Raw genomic sequence first — 25270 nt, 5'->3', positions numbered from 1 at the left:
ATTATATATTTCCTATATATACTATATATACAAAAAAAATATTGTAAATATATTTTACTAATCAACTAAAAAATTTTAATTGCTTTAAAAATTTGAAACCTGAGAATGGCTAGAAAGGTTTTTGGTTAGCTAAATAAATTATGATAATTGCTAAATTAGGAAAAATAAATTTTGAAGCGTTTTCACGGTTACAGTTAGTGCCTTGGAAGTGACTAGTGATTCAAAGTTAAGACTTTTTTTCCTAATATAAAGTAATTTCGGAAATCCGAACTTTGGTACCGAACACTCAATTAATTCGAACTCGCGTAAAAAAAAAGAAGACTTTTTTTAGAAAACTTAGAAGGAAATAACCTTTTTTTTTTTTTTTCAAATAATCGTTTGTGTAAATAAAAATAATGATTTGTGTAAAGGAGATTTTGAACTTCCCAATCTATAGGCAAGTTATTGTAATCACACCATGAAAATTGTAAGAGGAAATTTTTAAGTTTGAATATCGGGTTATCTAATTCCTACGAAAGTGCAATTCTGTAAAATTAATATAATTAAGAGTAGAAATATATATAATACAAAATTTGTTGGTTAACTCTTTTTGTTTATCAATTTTAAATAAACCCAGGTCAAGATTATTATTTATTTTTATTTATACCTTTAAAAGATAGTTGACCGTGTGATGTAGATTGGAGGAAGATAGTCCGGGTGGCGGTCAATAAAGGTTTCAAAATAGTGACAAAAAACTATTTATTTTTAAGCAACGTTTTGCCCCACTTTGCAGGGCTTCGTCAGGGATAAATAAGAAAAACAAGATACAAACATTAAATATATAAAACATTTCAAAACAATTATTAAGTTTGTAAAGAATATAAAAAAACTAAAATTAATAATAATATGAGGAAATATATGTTGGTAGACTGGAGGCAAGTTGTTAATAAATATAACCAGGTGTGATATAAGATCTAGACTCATAAATTGTTGGAGACTACTCATGAAACTAGTTTTAAATATGGCAAAGAGGTAGATGTATAAGGTACAACAGCTAAGTGGTGTAGGTGAGGTATAGTAATTTGTAAAAGGGGATATAATATTTTAGTTTTAACATTTTAAATCATTACATAGCCATTTTTGGGGATGTAAACCAAAACTTTTTTTAATTTTAATTTTTTAAAAACTTCAAACTGCCTATATTTCCAATAAAATATTTTTAAAAAATTAATAAATAAAAATAGTTATGTTCATTCATGTTATTGATTTTTTTCCACCATTTTTCCCTATACTTGATGTTATCCCAACTTTTCAGTAATCCGAACATCCCCTTGCAGCAGTTCAGATTACTTAGATTACACTGCATACCTAAGTATTAATACTTAAGGGCTCAGTTTTTTTAATACTTTGTACTACTTCACTTCCTCTCTTGGTCAGTGTTTTTAAGCTATGTTGTCTGTATGGTTTAGTCACACTATTTCGGCTTGGGTTACAAATAGAGGAAGATAGAGACCATATTTAAAGTATTCTTAGGTTATCCTTACGTTGTTTCAAAGGAAATTATAGCTTCTTAAAGTGACAAATGGCGTGAAATATGTGCTAGCCATTAATGAACTACTTTATATTCCGTAAGCAGGTAGGAGTTGGTCTATGCCTCTAAGAGTCTTCTGAGAGCATCATGTTATTCTGTATGTGTGTTTGTATGTATATTTACTTTCCTCTTTTATTATAGCTGTCCTTTCGATCCTTACCATATTTTTCAAACCGTTAAGTTAAGAGTTAACTTTTACAAGCTGGTGTTGCCCAATCCAAATGGAAGAAATTGCTAACACTGTTTAACGGTTCAACTTGAATAGATTCTCTGCAATCAGAAAAACAAGCTTTAATATTTGGTGTACTTTTTATTCTTACCATCTCTTTCTCGCTCTAAATATCTTACGTGAAATATTTGAACGACGGATTTATTTATTATTATTATTCTTTCACTGGCACAACAGGCGCACGAAGCTACCCTTGGCCTGCTCAACGGCCACCAACCATCTCTCTCTATCTTCTGTTAGGGTAACTGGGATCCTCAGTTGTCGCAGATCCCGCCTCACAGCATCCCTCCATCGGCCCTTCGGCCTACCACGCTGCCGCACACCATCTGGAATGTAACTGTACAGTTTATGAGCCTCTGTTTCCTCGCACATCCTCATTACATGGCCAAAGCCATTTAAGCCTCTGTACGAGGAGATGCTACATTCCTTGTAAAGCCTGAACAGTTCACCATTTTTCCTTCTTAGCCAATTACCATTCTCGCATAAGGGCCGAAGATTATCCTCAGAATTACTCTTTCAAACCTGTCTAGCAGGTTAACGCTTTTATTGCTCAGGGTTCTCATTTCTCCACCGTAGCGATTGGCCTTATCAACGTTTTGCACAAGGTGAACTTGATGGTACGGCTCTATTTCCAGCAGCAATTCTGCTTTTAACTTCTTCTTCTTTCCTGATTCTCATTGATAATAGAGCCAAGGTTCTTACCACTTCGAAATTATAGGGGCCAATTACAAGGCGACTTTGCCTCTGGTCCAGTGGCTGCTTAACCAACAGCATAATCTTGGTTTTCCCCCATTAATATGCAGGCCCATCTTTATGCAGGGTTTATTTATTATATTATATTAATACTCTTTAGGAAATATCTTTTTTCTCAGAGTGATTCCCTAAATTACTAAAATTACTAATAATTACTAAAAATTCAGTATATATAAGTATTCCCAGTTGTATAATATTCCGTTAAAAAATAACACTCACACTAATTCTTTTGATAGTTAAAAAAAGATAGTAAAGCAGCATTGTATTATAAGAGTGACATTGTTGACTGTAAAAGCTTATTAAAACTGCCTCATGCGCTCTATCTTATTTACACAATGCTCACGAGATGACTCATCCACCCTGAATATTTGTCACGCAATAAATGCATTTCTCTACGAGGAAAATTCGTCCCATAGTTTTAATGATAAATATAATATTCTATAAACTGGGTATGTTTAGATAGGACTGCGTTATTTATTAACATGGGACGAGATATATTTTAAATATACTGTTCTCTATTCGAAATAAAACGTTAAAAATGTCAAGGTTTTATGTTTTCACTGGGAGTTTATTCAAAAATTGAAATTTTAGTTGCAGGTTGCTAATCATCATCAGGTTAAGTTATTTGCAGGATAAACTTTAACGTGGTCCAACGACCAGTAACACCTGACCAGGTCATTTCTGAAATATAGGGATTATCTAGAGGTAACCATCCTATTCTAACCATGGTGAGGGGACAAGTTTTCATTTCTTGGGACCGCCACAGAAATAAAACGACCCCTCCCCACAGGCTGCTTGGAACCTGTACCGCTGCATTCACAAGGCAGTCGCGTAACTACCTCATCTACAAACGGCCCAATGTATCCATTTGATCAAGACAGAACAAGAATACTAAAAATAGGTATTTGTTTACTCATGAGTTATGTTAGATAAGGTTAAATCCATGGCACAAGGTTACCGATAAACAGAATTAGGTTACCCAAAAATATTGTCTTTCAGCTTATTGGGTAATGTTAACTCCTGGGTTGTGTTTATTTATACCCAAAACTCTTTTTTAGTTTATAAGGTGATTGTTAATTTCTAGGTTATGTTAGATAAGGTTAAATCCATGGCTTAAGGTTATGGATATTGAGAACTAGTTATATCCAATCAGAACCGAATATCCTTTTTCTTAGTTAGATAGGTATAGTACATCTAAAATAAGTTTTCCTGTAGGAGAAGGGAACTTTTTATTATTTCATTTTTTTTAATAATTTTTTTTTTAATTTATTTTTTTAGTTTTCATTTAAGTCCATTTGACTGAAACGAGTGAAGATAGAAGAAGAACGAGGAAAGGGGTCGGCCGGAGAACGTTTGGCCCTTCTCCCTCTGCCTACAGGCAAACTCATCTTAGATGTACTATAATTGTTAATACCTATGTTATGTTAGGTTAGATCCATGGATCTTTTTTAATCTGTTTCGTAATTTTTAACTCCAGGGTTATATTTGGTTTGAGTGAAATTAACCCTTCATTCTGCAGATGATCCTTAAAATTTATAAGGTATTCCTTTAAAATGTAATATTCCAATTTTTAAAAAATATATATACTAGTTCTTAAGTTATATGATAATATTATGATCGGTATTCATTTCAGGACTTATTAATCCGATTAGAATAATTCTTTTTGTTTTATTTTGTCTGTTTATTAAGCCCTATGGGTATGGTAAACCATAGCATTTTTAACGGAGCAGTAACCTAACAATAAAATGCTTGAATAAGTTACTGTAATCATAATTAAAAAATAATTTTAATAGCAGTTCTGCTAATAGTACAAGAGCCCAAGAGATGAAAAAAGGCAGTTATCTCATCCCAATTTTTGATTACTTAAATGAAAACTATGTATAATTACTAGTCAAAATTGATGAGTCTACCAAGTATAGGTGGGGGAAATAAAAAATGGCGGCTGTTTCAAAACGATAAAAAAAATTAATTTTTCATTCGGAGCTCTATATCTTAAAACTTAGGTACAACACAAGAAAACGTAAGAGAACGTCATTTAAAGAAGAGCAAATTTGCTAAAATATGAGCCCTAATAGAGTTATTTATGTTAAATAGTTTTCAAGATATAGCTTTTTAAAAAGCAACATTTCATAAAAATGTTGTATGGGACATATTGAAAGATCAGTAGTTAGTGAATTTATTTTGAAAAATCTATATCTCAAAAACCATTTGACTTACAGATGTCTATTAGCACTCAAATTAAAGCTAGTTTAATGAGCTACAAAGTATTTTATGGTGTTTATCTTCGTAGGAGTAATAGTTTATATGAAATTTGCTAAAATAAATTGATTTATAGTTGTTCAGACAAATTTTCATTTGCCAAATTTATATTCATATGTGAATACCATAGAAACTACTACCCCTACGAAGATAAGTGTCATAAACTACTTTATAGTAAGTTAAATTTTATTTAGTTATTTATTATTTAAAGTTCCTGAGATATGGATATCTCAAAATAAATTAGCTAACTACTAATCTTTCAGAAGATTTTTAAGAAGTTTTGCTTTTTAAAAAGCTATATCTCGAGAACTATTGGACGTAAATAGCACTTTTAGGGCTAATATTTCAGCAAATTTACTCTTCTTTAAATAATTTTCTCTTAGACTTTCTAGTGTTGTCAGTAGTTTTTAAGATATAAAGCTCCGAGGTTTTTTAAACAGCCGCCATTTTGTATTCCCCTACCTGTACTTGGCAGACTCATCAATTTTGACTATTAATTATACATAGTTTTCATTAAAGTAATCAAAAATTGGGGTGAGATGACTGCCTTTTTTTCCTCCCGGCTCTTGTACTATTATGGAATATATGTGCAGCAATGCTCGGTTTGAAAAAATACTTATTCTAACAGGATAAAAATATATTTATCTAAATAAAGAATAACTGGAAGTCTTTACACTTATCGAAACATTTTACGATCGTTTGAATGATAATGAATTGCCTATAAGACGCAGCTTACAAGATATTCGACTTTATATAGATCTTAATCTTTATATAGCCATCAAACTGAAACTGTTTTCTGCTCGAAGTTTTTTTTTTTTTTTTATAATTGGTCATTTTCTTCTTTCATTTAAATTTCGGAAATATTTCAAATATAACGCGGATAAAACCACGGAGAACCGCTGGTAATATAAAATAATAATAGGTAATAATAGTATTTTTGTTTTATTGAATTTAATGTCCACTCGTCATTCCGTAATGATCAGTCTTCCATTCTCGAACTATTGATCACAGTCCTAATCGTAATGATCCACAGAGGTATAGCCAAAAACTATATAAACTTTATCATATGACAAAATAGAAGGTAATCCAGAGGCAGATATGAACATGGGTTGCGCAACCTCATTCACATGCAGTTCTAGTCCCGAAGGCCTCAGATCCTTACTGCTCTCTGGGAATACGGTAGGAGCTGTTATTTAACTAGTAGTCATAATCGTTTTTTTAATTGTTGTATCTTCTTATTTGGATTCACAAATCTCTAAGTCTGGGGTAAATGGCACAATGTCGATGAAATTGAGTTAATAATTTGTTCATGAAATTGTTCTCTACATGATGAGGTAGAACAAGTTCTGTAAAAATAATTGGTAGAATCGGTAAGGTAATTGAAAACATCACGTTCAACTTTTGTTTAGTTTATAATATTAATCCATTGAAAGCTTAACTAACTAATGTTCGAATCAAATTAAACCCTAAAAATAGTCTCTAAATGTATGAATGAACAAACGGTCTAAACTTCCAATTCATTACAAAAGACTGATCTACATGACTGTAATAAGGCCAATGTGGACATACAAAGTTTAGGCTTCGTAAAAACCTCAATAAAGGATCCTCCTGTCACAAATAAAATCATACATAAAGACCATAACGTTCCATATGTAACCGATCTAGCCCGAATCAGACACCATTCCTTCCATTATAGACTCCCTAACCACCCAAACCCATTAGTTTCTACCCTTTCTTCCTCTTTCATTCCTGAGAATCCCCCGAGGCACCTAAAAGAAGATGGCCACGAGACCTGCTAATGTAAAACGTCATTAGAGTGCTACCAATGGGTAGTTTCTCTACACACCTATATCACTCCATTTTAACTGAGATAAAATTTACTAAGTTTATTACCATGTACAGTTGTAAATAGCAATAAATAAATAAATAAAATTTATGGACATATTCATAAAAAACAACTTTGATTAAAAACCTAAAATTTTGTCCGTAACTGATAAATTTTATTTAGAGTACAATTAAGAAGACTGAAATTTTAGGTTTTAGAAAAAATATTCAATGACATGGTGTAATACGGAGTATTTAAAAATGTTCTTCCAAGCAATTATTTTTCTTTCATAAAATTTCACATTCAATTTCAATTCAGTGTTCAATTGTGTATTTTACATACGAATACTGTATTAATAAAAAAAATTGATTAAAAATGAGACGGTACATTCATATTGATCAGACCAATTTATTTTTTTTATTTTAAATAATACATATAATATAAAATAATAATATATCTAAAAAAAATTGAACATCCCATTTGTCACAACAAAGATGGACGTATGGAGAGAGTGGAATCCAATTAAAAAACAATATCACTGAAATTTTCTATTACAAGCTTATTCTGGAGAGATTTTTAATCACTCCAGAACTATGAGTCCGAATTAATTGGCTTGAGAAAAGAGGTTGCGTAAAATACCACTGCTATGATTACTATCCACATTTTTATTTCTCCTAACATTTATTAGAAATCTTTTTTTTTTATGACTAATTTTTTATCTTATTATATTACTGTCAGTATTTATATTCCTTCTAGCTGCAAATAAATTTCACACAACTTCTTTGCTCATCCCAGATGATCTGGCTTGACCTCTCACTACCTCACAGTCACACTTCGAAAATCATTTCTAGTAATCTGATTTCATCATTGTGTAGAACATCGTGTCCACAAATCAGTGTTATATCAAGGTGGTACATTTACTATCTTATAACCCAGCTACACAATTCCCAAACCATACACTTCATAATTTGCCAAGCAATCTGAAAATAACTTGTGTAAATCTATAGTTTTTTGACAACGCGTGTGTTAATTCTGATATACAGAATTAAAGACATGATAAAAATAAAGAATACTTATTATTAAGTAAATATTAATTAATTTACTTTATATATTATTATGCATAGACGATCGAGCGTATGTAGAATCTATAAGATGGCCTAGGTTGAGCAATTTAGGACTATAATAATTGAAGGTAGTTTCGAATATTTATAAAGAGCCGACGTTTTGGACTACGTTGCATATCTTCATTAGGATTGTTTTGGGTGTTATGTATACATATATAATTTAGTTTATTATTTACTTTTACTTTTCGAGTTACATATTCTCTCTTCATATCTACAATTCTTACATTTCTTAAAACAAGATGGTTAATTTTTACAGTCTTTTTTACTATTAATTTATGTTTATATTGTATTTTTAGTTCTTTTGAGTTTATGTCTACGGGTTGCAGTATTGGTGTAATTTCCTATTTCTGTGATTAGAGGGTTTACTGAGTGGCAAGAATAGAAGAAATTATGAGTCAATTTATAAATGTGATCCTGTACGGTGTTCATATTTTATTCAGTGTATATTTTAGATTTTGTTGTGTGATATGGATAGTTATTAATGATTCTGAGGTATTTGTTTTTAAATACTTGTATTTTTTTATATTGGTTGAACTAGTAAAACTTCAGATGGGTCTTAGTACCACTTTATATATGATCAATTTTATTTCTATTGGGTAATTTGAATTTTTTATTAAAGTATGGGTACATTTGATAAAGAATTTTTCTTGCGTTTTCCAATTTCGACTAGATGTGGTAGTTAAATATAGTTCGCTGTCTAAAGTCACTGCATTTGACTCTTTTGGCAAAAGGGTCTACTTCGATGGAAATATAAGCCGCCATTTTGTGAAAATTGCGACTTCGGTTTTATCAATAATTTAAAATTAATCCCCATTTTTCTTTTAGATATGTTTTTGAAAGCATCTTTTAGCCTATTAACAATTTAGTATAACGATGTCAATACGAAATGGAGAGGTGAAAATTTCCGTATAATCAGCAAAAAGGCCTATATCGACTTTTTTAAATCTCAATCATTATAAGTTATACTTCTCTATTTAGTATTTCGTTTAATACATTATTCTAATCGTTTCATATCCAAACTTAATCGATAAGGAATTATATTACATTACCTAAGCCACTGGGATCGGAAGAGCGAACAAAGAAGCTATCACTAACCGGGAATTTCGCTAGTCCTGTTCACTCACTATGGAAGCAAGGTCACATTAATCTACAGTACACTACAGCAAGTACAGTGCATAGCCGTCACTATTGCTTTAGTATCATCACTACAATGACGCTAAATCAGTATTTATTTTGATTAATTATCTAATTTAATTAATTGATTCTTTATTTATCCTAATTCATAACTCTTTTTTTTATTTCTCTCTCAGTTATAAAATATTTCTAGTTGGTGGCAAAAGACTCACCAAGATTTCTAAACATTAACAACTCATTGCTATGGTAAAGTTACCACCTGTGTTCTCCCTTAACCCCTCTCTACTCTTTTCATTATTTTAAATTATTCAACTTATTACTATTATTTATACCATATTTAATAAATAGGTTTCTACTTTCTTTTTCAATTAGGTATTTACATTAGACACTATTGATAAGTGACAATTTAGAACTGATTCCATATTTTTCAGACGCCTCGGAGGATTATCAGGGATTATTAAGGATGAGAGATTAAGAACAAATGGATTTGGATGGGTAAGGAGTTTGGAATGAAAGAACGCATTTATATTTCGGGCTAAATCTGCAACGAAAGATGTAGAAGTCTTTATGGATGAGTTTATTTGTGACGTAATAAGGAGCACCAAGAATTTTACGGAGGATTTCAGATTGTAAGGATTTGATATGGGAGGAATTTGGTGGTTTAGTGGAGCCCCAAAGCTCAATTTCTCATGTCCAAATTGATCTGATTATCGTAGAGTATAAGAGGTTTTTTTTGTAGTAAATAGGAAGTTTAGAGCGTTTTTTAAGTAGGTATTGCAATAATCGAAATCTACAAACAGTTTCTAGTCGTTTTAATCCAGTACGGGGATTCATTATGATGTAAAGTCCGTTTTGACTGATTGCAAATCCCTGAGCAAAACGTGCAAATATTTTAAGAGCGTGGGCTATTTGTCCTTGGAATTAAATTATGTTTTTTCTTCAATTATAGAGAAAATACCAAAAATAAAACGAATATATCTATATTTGTATTTGGATATTTATGCTTTTACGTGTGGACGATTTCCGTATATTCTTGCATCTTATTTGTATTATGGAATCATCAATTTATTATGTTATTACTATTGCGTTTTGTTGGAGTATATTTTTACCATTTTTGTTAAATAATTCTGTAACTTGCTAATGAAAAATATTTTAATTGCGGTGATAGTAATTATGATATGCTACTTTTGTGATTTTTTTATATATATTTATTTTATCTGTTTTTGATTATTAAATCATAAATAATTTCTAGCTTTAATATTTTTTTATTAATTGATTTTCTTCTATTACTCATACGTTTAATTTTCTACTACGTTTGTTAATAAAATGTTATTAAGCTGGTAACCGGAGAATTCCCTTTTTAATTACCTAGCACGTAACGTGCGCGAACTCTTTCACAAGGACGTAATTTCATATTATTTTTATATTTTAAATATATTTGTGAAGTATATATTTTTTCGTTTATTTATATTTAATGCACAAAGGAAAATAGAAAATTACAAACATATAGAAAACAATCCAAAAAAAAAAAAAAAAATAGGAAACATCGAATTAAAAAATTATAAATTTTACAAACAATCATAAATATTACAAAAATATATATTTTTTATTTAGATATACAATAAAAAAGTTGACAATTACAGAACATTAAACAATAACACATATATAAAATAGAAATATTGAGTTTAAATAATTGATTTTTGATTTTTAAGATTTATTTATTGATAGATATTACAATCTGGCACATAGTTGTTTTTCCTATATCGCTTTTCATTTGTTCTGGAAAATGCCCTTCATTTTACCATCAACCCCATGGTGGTTTAGGTCTAGAGCTGCTTGTTGACGCCTTTCAATTGGTTTTCATTATGTTGTTATTTATTTCTCTACACACTCTATCAAAAAGTGTAATCGATCCAAATGAACTTCATTTCTTTTGTATATAATATATGTCGAGACATGGCCCGCTAAATTAACAATTTAAATTCTGTATAATCTTTAAGAATTCTAAATAAGATATTTACAAATTTAAATTTACCTGAAGATCGTTGACTGACTGTGTGTAATGTGTAAAAAGAAGCTACCAAAAAAAAAAGGGTGCGATCAAAAATTACTGAAATAGTCGATAAAAAAAATTTTATTATGAGCCAAGTAAATAGTGTTCAACTATTTGAATTGAACTGAAGTCATTGAAAATAACCATATTCCTTAAATATCTAAATTGACGTGCATATTTATTTTATTTAATTTTTAACATTGTGGGTTCTATATTTTAACAAGTGCCCATCGAGGAGGCTAAATTTATCTTCTGGTGACCAAACTTTATCTGTCTGCGATAATTCCTGGACAGGCTATTTTTTTAAAAAATCCCCAGAATCGGTCATGAGATTCTGCTTCAATGTCATCAGTACAGAGTTGGACATAAATTAGCTCTTGTTGAAACTTATAGTTACAATTTTCAAGGATACTATATTTATTTATCAATCGTTCATTCATAAATAAGGGTCATATCCATGGCAATTTTCAGCTATTAGTTTCAGCTATAGCTAATTTTTGCCCATCTATGCCTCGGTTGCCTCGGCGCCATCTAACTACCCGTTGATTAGTTATCTGAAGTTCTTCTTTCGTAGCACTAGTTTTTTATCTATTTCTCTTAATATACTGCTGCTTCATATCCAAGTATCCTAGAATTGCTCAAGGACCACACTATGATTTATGTTTTAAATAAAACTATTAACGATTTTTAAATTGTATATATCTAAATTATAATTACTAAAATTTAAGTTACATTTTTTAAAAATAAATTTAATTGAAGTTTGTATTAATTCTGGATTGTACCTTTGAGACCATGAGTTGCATAGATCAACCCTCAACTCCTCTTAATTATTATTATATTAACCCTTTCTTCTTGATTAGCGTAAGATAGTTACGTCTGATTCTTGTATGTTTATTTATTTAAAAACTTTATTTATTTCACTAGTCATTAATTGAATATAAAATACAGTCTCCCACTGCCTACGAAAATAATTATGATGCCCCTCGAGACAGTTTTATTTTACATATTTAGAAATATTCTCTGCTACTTTATTATCTTCAGCCAATTCCACTTGACACCACAATGTAATATGGACATATCTTTACTAAGATATACTTCGGTGTAGTTTTTTATTATTCGATATTTTTGGGTTCGAGACATTGTTACATTATTACGATACAGATTAATGACAAAGTTCAAAGGCTGGTAGATTGAGAACTGAGGGAAGTGCAGGTTATTCCGGGCCAAGGTCCCTGAGATGTTCATCAGGAAGTCGATGCTTTATTTCGATCCGGCGGGGCTCGATGTAGGCCACGATTAGTCAAAGAGGTGACCACTGGTTATTGAGCTCGTGGTGGCCGATAGTGTTAAAGCATAACCTTAGTACCAGTGATGTGGCAAGAGGGGTGCGCTGGGATCTTTTGAGCTCTGCTCTACCCCTCACACGTGGGGGATAGAATGGGCTCAGGGATCCTCAGGTCGATTGTGTAAATTTTTTTTTTTTAATTATTTATTTATTGTAATTTACAACTGTACAAAATAATACAATAGGTACATATTGTATATATTATTTTATCATTATGTTATTTTATTTATTTATTTTTCATACAGATAATTTGATTATGTTTATCTTGTCTATTCTTTTGTTTGTATGTATTTTAAGAGAGTTTTTTTTATTTATTTTTTTTTTATTATTTTTATTTTTTTTTGTTTTAGTATGTATGAGATCATTCATCACTATTACCTATTGCCCACAACTATGTGGCAGATTGTAATGTCTATCAACAAATAAATCTATCGATAAAAAAAACCTTAGTAACCTCGGCTCAGAAGCACCGACGGTTCGAATCCGGCCTAGGTGGTTTGAAATCAATCTTCTACCTACACGAAAAGCTGATCAAAACTATCAATAATCCTTTGTATGTCTTGAATTAATTTTAGTTTAAGTTAAATTCACACCGTTTTCATATTTCAGGCGTTTTTTTATAAATTCCTCGATTAGACTAACTTAAGTCTCCTCTTCCCGTTTTAAGCAAATATTTCAAAAGTGATAAGTGAAGGACCTTTCCTTACTTGGGGTCTTAGTGGGGCGGAACGGGCTGGGAAGGATGGCCTTTTTTGCTTGTTATGATCTCCTCTTGTGAGATTGTGACATGGCGTACATCGACTAACCTACTCGTTAAAATTGGTCACGCCGTTTTCCAATTCCAGGCACTTTTTAAATAAATAAATAAAAAAGATCATAAAAATCTTTAAATATGAGTTCAAAAATTTAATATGTAAGCTACTATAACAAAATCCAAAGAATGTTCAATATTAAAATAGTTGTTATTTCAAAAAAAGGTCTCATTTTATAAAAGTATAGAATTACATTATTCTAGTAAACTAATATATTTAAAAATACTAATAAATTGTTTTATATACCTTGATGATTATCAGCAATAAAAAGAAAATTGTAAATTAATTAATTAATTGTATTACTATTATTGAATATGTTTGCACAGGGTTTTTTAACCTGGTGATAGAGGAAAAACGCCTTAAAAATATTAACTGTTGAAATTAGCCCCACTGGTTGGTTCCTACCCAAGATTATCAAATTTACTCAAAGATTCCTCAAATTTACTAATTGTTATTTTTTTCAGTTGAAAATTTGAATAAATAAATTAAAATATTTGAAATTATAAAAATTTAAACGTTTCCAACTTGGCCATCATCTATTATTATTGTTATTATTTATGTTTTAAAATTTGTAAATAGTTCTTAGCGTATGACGATTACATTTGGCGTTTAAATTTGCAATTTATATTCGTGTATTATTAGGTGGAGGGATATGAAATGTCGGATTTTCAAGTGAATATATAAAACTGCTGAACATTTTTCATAAGCTGGTTTAATCAAACTATGTTCCATTCAATTCAACACACTTTGCCCTGGGGGACTTTAAAGCATAAAAAAATTCTGATCTTTACAATCAATAAATTCAGGTATCGAATTTTTCAGGCTGTTTTCATTTTTATACTGTTTATTCTCAAAAAAACAGATCAAAATGTCCAAATGCTGCACTTTTCGATCTTTAAAAGTATTCTCTCCAAACGCCTGGTTTATATCACGTGCAGCTTTTGAAGCATTATTACCAAGTTTATACTCATGCAAAAAAATTATACGAATATAGATGGAACTCATATCGATACAAAATTCAAAACTAATAACAAAAAGGAGACACTTATGTGAAAATCACCTTTGTTGAATATGTGACCCTGGCGATGGACAGTAAGACTATAAAAGAGGTTATGCCAAAAACAAAAGCATAACGAAAACAGGAAGAGAAATATTTGTAAAAAAAAAAAAAAGCCAACATTTCATATGTACCAATCTAATAATTTAGAATCAGTCCAACTGCATTTAATAAAAAAACTATATCTTTTAGTATATATAATTTTTCGATAGGTGTCACAACTGTTCTAGCTTTAATTGGGAGATTATTCGAATTAATTTATGAAGTAAATTTAGATAACCACCTCTTAATAAATTTCTATTATGAGAGCTACGAGACCACACAGTATAAGCCACAGTTTCTTGAATTCATGTCTTCATTCTTGATGATTTAACTAATCGATTACCCTTGATTTAGTCTCTGTTGCGCTCCTTCTTAAAGTGAATTTCGATAGTAATTAATCTAATCGATTTTAGTATATAAGAACGGCGATGCCGACAGCTCTATAAATACCTCACTGTACACACAAACACAGAGGTCATCTGCGGTCCAATCCTTCAGCTGTCAGCGGTGCATTTTATATTCATTACATTTTGAATATTGGGCAATATTTTTATCTATGTTAAAGATCATCTTTTCGATCGTATAGTAAACATTAAAATAGTAAAGTAGAAATTATTTTTTTTTTTTTGTAATATTTATTTATTGCTATTTACAATTGTACATTATAATACATTTAGTAAATCTGATCTAAGTTAAATTGGAGTGTTACAGGCGTGTAGAGAAACTACCCATTGGTAGCACTCTAATGACATTTTACATTAGCTGCTCTCGTGGCCATCTTCTTTTCAGGCGCCTCGGAGGATTGTCAGGAATAGAAGAGGATGCAAGATTAGAAACTAGGGGGTTTGAGTGCTTGGAGAGTTTATAATGGAGGGAGTGATATCTGGTTCAGGCTAGATAGAATTTAAATTTAAATATGATTTTTAATTTTTTTTTTTAGAAAGTTACTTTACTTTTTTTCAAACTTTTCTTTAAAAATCCCAATATATATAATACAAAATCTAATATTCCTGTTCCTCTCCGCATTAGAGAGTAATTGTTAACGTTAAGAATAATTTATCAAATAAATCAAAATTATATCCTTGTAAAGTCTCAACACTTTTTACAACATCAATAGTCCAACGTTTCGGCCATTTCGGCAATCATCAATAAGATTTTAAGATAACTATTTTAAACTATATTTAAGATAAATAGTTTGTTTATATGGTAGTAATAGTGTGGATTAATTGAAAATTAAAAGTTTTAAAAATTAATGAATTTTTAAAAAAATAGGTTGCGTTTGACTTATAATTAATGACCTGGGCAGAATAGCCTGCAAAACAATTTTTAAATTTTGATGTGAGGTGGGAATGTATATTTGAAGATTGTCCTTGAGGGTGGCCAAATTGGCCGAAACGTTGGACTGTTGATATAATAAAGAGTGTCTAGAATAAACAAGGATACCATTTGATTTATTTAATAAATAATTAACAGTCCCAAGAAATTGAAAAAAATATATTTAAAGTTAAGAATAATATTAAACGTAATTATAAACCAACTGTTATAGCATAATATTGTAATAAATTGTAAAAAGGCTTAAAGAAAAGTAAAAAATCAATATAAATAAAAATATCTTCAGTTCGATGTCAAAGTGACGAAATCCTCAAATTTTTCTACGTTTTTGTTGCCTTTTTTCTATCTTCGTTATTTCAAAGAGAAAAAGTAACATCTTACATTAAATTAGGAATGTAAGATGTTACTTTTTTTTTTTTATTTTAAAACTTTATTTATTGATAAATATTACAATTTGTCTTTGTTGGACAATAGGTTATAGTGATAACTGATCACATTCATGCTAAAATAATAATTACAAAATAAATAAAATAAATGAGTAAATGAAAAAAAAAATACGTAAAGATAAATTAAATCTATCTGAAAATATATATGAACAGAAGAATAAAAATCAAACTATGTACATGAAAAGAAAAAATAAGTAATATTATTATATACTGTTTATTCTGTCTGTTAGTTTTATGTTTACTACCAGATGCTAAGCCTGAATAGTAAAACCATTATAAGTATGCACTAAACGAGCTGTTAAGAAGTGTAGAGATATAATCTTCCAGAAAAGTTATTAATGGGTTCACCTGGTGAGTTGTCATAAATTCAAACCTCGTATGGTATTATGCAACAGTGTAAGCATTGTAACCAATCATAGACTCAAGCTGCTGTTAGGATATTACATTATTCAATTACTTGTTATTATTTTATTTTACGGTATTAAAGTGATGACTACAGGATTAGCTAATTACGTGACGTGACGTTAGGCGAACGGAAATAGCCGGGACCAAGCCTGTAAGCTCCCAGCCAATATTGAAGGAATTCTACTGCAGTCGCTGCCAAGATAATAATTATGCAATCTAATAGCGTTGCACTTTTCGAAAAGTATAATATATTCTGTATAGTATACAATGTATAGCGCATGATATTAGTACAATGGTGGTGGTATGGTGTTAACAAGAGTGGCAGTTGTTGGTTGCTGTTTCTATGCAATTCGTGCGGTCGGGCTCCTAGAAGATGATTTTTTAATATGAATTACTTTTTTAATAAGCTAACACTTGTCCATTCTTCCTTGGAAATCGATAGGTGAGGATCATAAGTTCCAAAGCAGGTTTCCGCGACTTGTGGTTCCTAGCTAGTTCATGCAGTGTGACTCTCACTGCGGTCTCTTACGCTTCGTAGAATATAGATCTAGTTTCTGCCAACATTTCTAAAACATAGCTTGGAATGTCCATGAGAATGGAAGTGAGAAAATTGTTCAAAGCTGTCTGAGCTTCGAAAGCTATAAATCTTCTGTAGAAGTTTAACATTCATAGAAATTGTGTCAGGAAGAGGGAACATATAGTCCCTAGGGAATAAATAGGGTACAGTAAAAGAACACTCCTCCTCGCACTCTTAAAATTGTATGCCAGGATTTGAACGGAAAGGTTCTATAAAATAAATTTTTAGGAAAGGAAGATAGTCTACGTGCGGCAAAAATTATTCAAATATTAATAAAACTATTTGTAGGCCAACGTTTTGCCGCATTTTGCAGAGTTTCCTCAGAGCTAAAAAATATACGAACAACTAAAATTATGTTACATAGTAAAAGAAAAGTTAACAGACATAAAAGTAAACGTATGACTAAAAATTATTTTAAAAATGTAAAAATATAAATGAAAATGAACAAAGTAAACTGATTATGCTATGAAAATAAAAATAAAATGTATAGTGAAAAGTATAAATAAACGAGGATTACAAAAAAGGTATTAGATAATCAATGTAAACAGAAATAATAACAAATAAGAAATAAATAAAAAAATATGATTAATACAGAAAAAAGGGAAATAAAAATAAAATAAAGGTCAAGAAAAAAAGAAAATAATGAAAAAAATAAGAGCCTCACGTTTCTGAGGAAAGAAAAGAATCAGTTAAAGGCGGATGCTAGGTATCAACAGGGTAGGGGAGTAAGGGAACAAATAAATTACATTTAAAAGCAAAAATATATAAAATAATGTTAACGTAAGATAATATCAGGAAATTTAACAAAATATTAAATATAGGCAGACAACAAATGATAATATACATATATAATAAGGTGGTAGGAGTATATATTTAAATATAGATAAAATATAATACAATTATAAGAATGGATCCAATAAATTAAATTAAATGTCTCTTTTATTTATCCATTTCCATTATTTATTCTCAAAGAAAGAAATTATAGATTTATGATTGCTGAAGTATGTCACAAATAATTTATACTGAAAATTTTCCAAATGCTGATGGAATATTGAGTAGACGGTAGGGCAAGATCTGGTTGAACACTAACCAGTGCTCGATTATAATTTGTATTTTTCATCCAGAAATCCTCTTAAAATTCATATATATATTGAAAGAGATTAAGTCATTACTAGAAAAATCAGTGGCTACCTGATGCTACTATACTTATGCTACTATACAAGGATTAAGAAAAAAAAATAAAAAATGACTTTACTATGCCTAAGTATTTACAACAAATAAGGAAAATTAAGATATAAGGGGGTCATCGAGGCGCATGTGCATAACCTATGCACTTCCTATAATTGGAAAGCGTTGCACATTTCGTCGAAACAGACCAATTTGCTCTATGCCTAAGGTCGTTTCACTTTGAAAACTAGCCAAAGAATTACAATGTTTGACACAATTTAGCTTATTTACAATCAGCTTAATGAAATTAAATATATCATAATCCTGATACAAGTATACTTAATACACCTGCTTACTAAACTGTTACTCGTCTCTAATAAAATTGTATAAATTGTTCCATTTAATAAAAATATGGATATAAAAAAACTAAAAAAGGGCCGTCCGTAGCTCAGATGGTTAGGCCTAGGTCTATCGTCCTGCAATCAGCGGGCTGCGCCGGTTCGAATCCGGCTGGCCGTTGACTTTTTTCATAAGGTAGCAGTCCCACAAAATGAAAAACTTTACCCCCCACCTTGGTTGAAATAGGTTAGTCACTTGTAGATACTAGGCAAACAATACCGCTGTGGATTGCCTTAAAAAAAAATTCCCTCTGATGAGAAAAGGAAGCATTACACTTTAAAGAAGTTTAACTTCAATTCAATAACTGAAAAAAAAAAAAAAAGATGAATGACATATATACACCTCACTTGTAAAAGGCATTATATCCATTCACGACTTTGACTTGATTAGATATTTTTATTAAACATTTTTTGCTTTACACCAAGGTATAGAGGACTAATTCTAGATCAGTGGCTCTCAAACTTTTTTAGACATGGAGTTCTTTTAGAGCTTTTGCGAAAAATTTCGTGATATCCTTGTTTAACTAAAAAATTTAGTGGCACTCTTGTATAGCAAACTAAAAATAAAAAACTTGACCACATCAGAGCGGTTAAGTACGTAGGGAAGTACGAAAAGAATTTTTAATATTTATTTATATTATGTGTTTAATATTTAAACTGTGGAAGCGGGCATCTGGTGGTTGAGCGTGATTTAGATCACCTCCTTGCACTACTGTTGGTACTTGCTTACAAACTACTGCACCACTCACTCTTCATGGATTGTAGTGGTACAGATTTAAGTTTTTTTAATGTGTAAACTGTATATATCCTATTTTATTTTTTTAATATTTTAAGAAATTGGCATTCGCTTGCGGTGATAATGCTTTGAGATAGATTTGCTTAAACAATTTATAGTAAATAATATTAAAATTTGGTCTTAAATAGATTTTTTGTGTTTATAGTTACATATAAGTAGTAGGAAAATTGTTGCTAAATCTTTTAGGACATCAGTGGAGTATTGCCTATCTAGTGCCGAGACGCGTGGTATGTTGATAACACTTTCTGCTCGTTCCATCAAAGTAGGGATTCCCAATTGATACCACTGATATAAGTTGCAGAAGAGCCTGATAAGCGACGAAGAGAAAGAAAAGATAAGAGTGTGAGAGATCGGTGGAGTTGGCTTGTGTTTGCGTGGGAAGTGATTTCATTGTCCGCTCTGTCAGCTGTTGCAACGTTTGCTGAGGCTGCGATATTTGGCTTTGAATTGAGGGCAGTTATTTGACTGATTTAGAATAGTCTATCGCAGCCGCTGCCCACAATACATAGCACTCGACAAGCTACCTGTACCTGTAATCACCATGGTAATCACATCTTATGTTATGTAGTGACTGAACAATGGTTCTATTTATATCCGTGGTACAGATGGAAAAGGTACTACGTCAACTTTCCAACTTCACAGAAGAGCAAATTGAACAGATGTTTATTCCGAACAAAACTATAACATATATTTTTACCCAACTACAGCGAAATTAAAAGGAGGGTAATGTGTTTAGGTATCTCACGAAACCTACTCATTGGCAGCCTTATTACAATTTTGAAGCAAACGGCTTATCCGATTTTCAAAAATGATGGCTCACATTATTTTCTGAGATCTCGTGGTTCTATTGTCAAAAAAAAATACTCAGAATTACAAAAAAATAATAATAAAGAAATTCAATCTGTTAAATCGGACCGTCTGTTGCTTTAGGGGCATTTTTAAGCAAACTAAACAGCTGATTTTTAAGTTCGATGCCTTAAAGTACTCTCTTATGTTTCGTGGGTGTTTTGAAATAATTTGAACTCAAAATAAGAATAATCTCATCCATAGATATACCAGATTATAGGAAACGAACGATTTTACAAATAAAGTACGAAAACCACAATAACTTTTCCGTAAAGTTGACTTTAAGGAGCGTGGCCTAAACACACGTTCTTAGGTAAACATTTCATTCTGAAGAACAGGAGGTGGCACCCTACTCTACTTCAAAACAAAAGTGAAGCCAAAAATGCCACGCCCACAAAAGGAAGAGTTACGTTTATGTTAATAAGAATATACGCCATTGTAATCTAAATTGAAACAGAAGGTCACCAGTGATTAACTGAGCTCTTCCCCTACTCCTCCTCCTTGCCCCATCATCTAATCGCCTTTTTGGCTTCACTTTTTCTACCCGCATACCCTCCCATTATACTCCTTCCTCCAAGGCCTCGAAGCCACTTACATACTCTTAGGAAGACAACGCTAATGCAAATATCTTTATCGTTAGTTTTACTGCTTTTCGAAGCGTGTAGATACACTGTAGATACAGTGCGTTGTCTCCCCCACCTCACTTCTTAACTTGTGTAAGTCCACTACATTTGTTTTTTCTTAATAATGTCCAAAGAGACGAAATTAGTAAAGATTAATTTAGTTCTTCGAGTTTATAAGACAAGGAGTACTCATTTTTTCTCATTTCTTAGTTAATACTTATACATTATAATGCAAAGCTCATGCATCACCCAAATTGGACAATTCTCTAGTCCTATCTATATAAAATATAAAATAATTTATTAGAGATATTTTATGATATTATATTGAAATATTTTGATTAAGAAGGTAGATAGGATTGGAAGCAGGCCGAAGTGCCCTTTGGGTAGGTCCGGGATGGTATTAATTTGCTAACTGGGTCGCTAAGTCCCTTCCTCGTTCCACCACTTTTCATCTAATCCCTTCATGTAACCGTGACCATAATTAGGTCCAATGCCCTCGTATATATTATTACATCATTTTCATCAAATTGTATTTTTTTTATAAATTAAATCAGAATACAAGCGCATGAGAGTGGATAAAAGTTATTATTATTCACTCTGTCTGACACTGAAAGAAAAAATATATATCAGAGGAATATTCTTGATCAAGAACTTTGAACAATCAGCTGATTGCGAAGGTTAAAATGACAATGGAGTAAATCAAGTTTCCTTTATTTTGTGATTGCGGTTGTTTTAGAAATCTGCTTAAATTATATTTCTGTTTCGTCTGTCATAATAGTAATTTTCAAATATGTTAGTTATATTTATTAACAGGCAAAAAAAAGTAGCTATTCATAATAAATTATTGTAAACAATTTTCCTACAGATTAAAATATCGCACTTTATACTTTTATTATTATTAATACACATTTTCCCGAAAATTGTAGGCCATCGCGTTTTTTCGAAGGGGCGGTAGTGCCTTTTCATAGCTTTGGAGGTTTCCGATATGTTTATATAATTGTATATCTTATGTTAATTGATTTTATTAATGAATTCTGTTTATTCCCATATCTGTACTGTATTCATATTCATTTATTTCAATTATACATTTACTTTTAATTCTTGTTAGCTTTTGTATTAAATAATTAGTTGCCTTCTCTAACCACATGTTCCAATTGCATCATTTTAGCTATTGTATTTTATACCTTATTTGTTATTTGTTTTTTTATTTTGTTCCTGTTATCTTTTCTTTTAACATCTTTAGTGTAGTACTATAACATATTACAATGTTAACTCTACATTACATACATATAGTATGCTGTTTAGCATGGAGCATGTACGCTTTTTAAATAAACTCCTCCGTAAATATATATAGTTCATTTTTATAATTTTGTGCACCACTACAGCCTCTCTAATTCAAGTTATCGTTTAAGCATTAATGAAGCATTTAAATCGATTTTCGTTACATCTGTGGTGGAAAAAAAACCTAAAGTGCTTTAGTATAGCCGACGCTTTTTTTAAATTTTTCATTTCTGTAATTATTTTCTCGATGAACAAAATCTCGCCTCTCGCTCAAAGAATACTCCCTTTAAAATATTTTGCCCTATAAAATCAAATTGTGCTTCAATATCTCTTTGATTCGTTTTTTTTTTTTTTTTCAAAATATTTATCACCTAGAAATTTTATTACAGCTAGAAAAAAAAATCATATTTCTGAATTTGATTTTTAATAATATCATTACTAAATTAGGTGTGGTAATAAAATGGATGGCTAAATTTCGTTTTGAAAAGATGATAAAGGCTCTAGTGATTTCTGTTATGCGATTTATTGATTGTGCAGGCACGTGCTTCCTTCGCGGTTGCACAATAGACAACCTTTCCACGCAGAATTATCAATTTTCCTCTTTTTAGAATCTCTATATTTATCTTTATCTTATTTCATCACTGACGCAATATTTATTTTGTTCGCAGGTAAGCGGAGTTGGCTTCATTTTGATGCAAATTGTTGCCAAACATTCCATTAATGGCTCATCATTGCAATGGCAAAGGTAGCTAGTCTTTGAGTTCGCAAACACTTCTCACTGTAAGTATTTAAAAAAAATTTATTTGTTGATATTTACAACTGTATTTACATAAAAATACATCTAGTAAATTTGGTGTAAGATCATAATGATATAAAAGGTCATGTAAAGAAACTAGATTGGTAGTAATCTAATAATATTTATAAATTGGATGGTCTCGAGGCTGTCTTCTTTTCAGGCGAAAATTGTTAGGAATGGAAGAGGAAGTAAGAGTAGAAACTAGTGGTTTTGGGTGATTAGGAAGTTTATAATGGGAGGATTGATATCTGGTTCAGGCTATATCGGTTCCATATGCAACATGGATGATTTTATTTTTGGAAAAGTAGGGAGCATTGAAAATTTTGGACTGTATACGGGAGGAATTGGAAGGTTTAGTGGAGCCTCAAAACTCAACTCCTTATGTCCAAATAGGCCTTATTATTGTCATTACACTGTGAGTATAAAATTAAAATTACTGCATTTAATCCCTTTGCTATTTCTTGCTTTGATTATAATTTTTATATTCTTGCCTCTATTGAATAAAAAGACATTTCCTAAATCAAGAACTCTATCTAAAATGCTTCTGACTGAAAAATAACGTTAAATAGATTTTATGAAAACGATTTTTCAGTTTACAAATCTTTCTGACCTAATCTGACTTTTACTAGCAATGAATCAGTTCTCAATTCTTAACATAGGCTTTTATGTGCCTAAACTGAAAACTGTTAAGTCAAAGCTAAGAGTTTCATATTCTTGAAAAGTTTGAACAAACTTCAGTAAACAACTTTCGTAAGGAACTTAACAAATATTGGGTATTCCAAAATTGAAATATTACTCTGTGAATAATAATGCACACTATGTTGTTGTCACCTTCAACATCCCAAAATATAGAATATATCGTAACAGAAAATATTGTGATAGTGAAAAATTTCGAATTCTAATTTTCTTCGTAAATACACGTTTTGAGGTCCCTTTAGTCGAAATAACAAAGTTTCGCAAAAATCGATAAAATCGACTGAGAATGTGCCACGTTATAGAATCGATTTTTCACATTTTTTTGTTTAAACGGCTCTAACGATTCTGATAAAATTGATGACAATAAATATATGGTCTTTAATATCAGCTAGTTTTTATTCTTAAAAATTTCCCTAATGTACCTTCCATTCCCTTTATTAAAATTAATTAAACAGTTTTTTTCGTTATTAATAATGAACAATGGATAAATACAAAATATTAACGAATTTCATGAATATCAAAAAAAGAAAAAGGAAAAATGGAAAAAACTGATTCTAATGGTAATCAGCCGAGTCTGATTTTATTACATCGTTATCTTTTGTTAAACTGTAGTATTCTTGTTTGAAACTAAATTTATATTCGTTTTTCTCATCTTGATGAATCCTGAAATAGGAATTTTTATAGCAAAAGAAAAACATAATTTTTTTGTTCATAATTTTGGTTTTCTCCGATTTAAAATTTTTTTTTTCGAAAATCACAAAAATAGCAATAAACAGTTTACACAAACATGGACGTATGTAGACTAGTAAATGAAAGTTTCTTGAGTTTTGCTTTCTTACTCTAAGAAGTAAATCGGGTTAAATTGTCGATACATTGTCTTTTGCGATCTTTGCGTTTCGAAGCTTTCCGATTCCAAATCGCATTTGTTTTCGTTTTTTTGTGGGTTTTTTTTTTTTTATCTTTTTCGCCCCAAATACCTTCCACGCCAAAACAGCTCATAATGATTTTGATATTTAAGGCTGTACTGTGCCTTAGTACTTGCCCCGAGTAAAATAGTTATGAAAAACAGTCATTTTATTGTACACAGTGATTGTAATTATTTCATATTCACTGTAAAGTAATTTAAATAAAGTTAAAATCAGTTTTGGAATGTCACTTAAATTGCAACAGTATCAGCAAAGAATTTGCAAATGGTAGAAAAAATTATATAGATATCGTACAAAACTATGGTTCAGCAAGAATGCGTTTTTCTTGCCTAATGTTCAACGTATTAAAATCTCATTGTAGATTTGTTTGAACTTTTAAGCTACAATATTGTACTTTTTACTCTATTTTATAAATATTTTTATTAGGTTTCTATTGGAAAACGTTCAGTTCACGATAGGTACCATAGAAATCAATACATATAATTATATCACCCAGAACTATCCAAATGCTGCTTTAATTTGTCTAGTTAACTTAAAATTTAAAAAAAAAAATGATAATAATAATTACAAGATAGTAAATATATATCGAGCCAACATTAGCAAAGATACGCAGACAATGTTTGTATCGGAACTTTTAGGATCTCTCACTTAGCCAAAAATTTTGCAAACAATTTTAAAGATGTTTTCATTGTGAATATATATATATATATATATATTTTAGGTTTTCGAAAGCTTTCGCCACTTGCACCACCTCCTGTGAAAAGTGAAGGCAGGGAAT

The 25270-nt window shown here is 30.6% G+C and overlaps 1 long non-coding RNA gene across 1 annotated transcript in view; it reads left to right on the top strand.

The window, feature by feature from the left end:
• LOC136796434 (uncharacterized) overlaps nt 1-25270 on the top strand; it is a 100735-nt gene that overhangs the window by 47923 nt on the left and 27542 nt on the right. The window contains exon 2 of the long non-coding RNA XR_010844143.1: nt 22743-22854. This is a non-coding gene — a long non-coding RNA (uncharacterized lncRNA). The remainder of the gene's footprint in view (nt 1-22742; nt 22855-25270) is intronic.

The sequence above is a fragment of the Halyomorpha halys genome, unplaced genomic scaffold (genome assembly GCF_000696795.3).
Source record: "Halyomorpha halys isolate HHAL.00 unplaced genomic scaffold, Hhal_1.1 Scaffold1209.1, whole genome shotgun sequence".
Classification (NCBI taxonomy): Eukaryota; Metazoa; Arthropoda; class Insecta; order Hemiptera; family Pentatomidae; genus Halyomorpha; species Halyomorpha halys.
This window is presented reverse-complemented; position numbering and strand designations above follow the sequence as displayed.